Source organism: Eimeria mitis, genomic scaffold, assembly GCF_000499745.2.
Source record: "Eimeria mitis Houghton genomic scaffold, Emh_scaff370, whole genome shotgun sequence".
NCBI lineage: Eukaryota > Apicomplexa > Conoidasida > Eucoccidiorida > Eimeriidae > Eimeria > Eimeria mitis.
The window spans coordinates 22,373-22,631 of NW_013572041.1; positions in this window are offsets into that span (position 1 = coordinate 22,373).

The following is a 259-nucleotide window of genomic DNA, read 5'->3' on the forward strand; positions in this document are numbered from 1 at the left end:
GCTAGCTAGCTGGCTAGCTAGCTAGGCAGCTAGCTAGCTAGCTAGCTAGGCAGCTAGCTAGCTAGCTAGCCGGGCCGTCTGGCGGTGAGCTGGTTGGAGCCGCCTCAGTATTCTCTTTCACAGACTTGAGGGATGTCCGCAGCGCGTTTGCATCTGCTGTATCAGCTAGCTAGCTAGCTAGCTGCCTAGCTAGCTAGCTAGCTAGCTAACTGGCTAGCTAGCTAGCTAGCTAGCTATACAGGGAACTAGCTGGCTATGT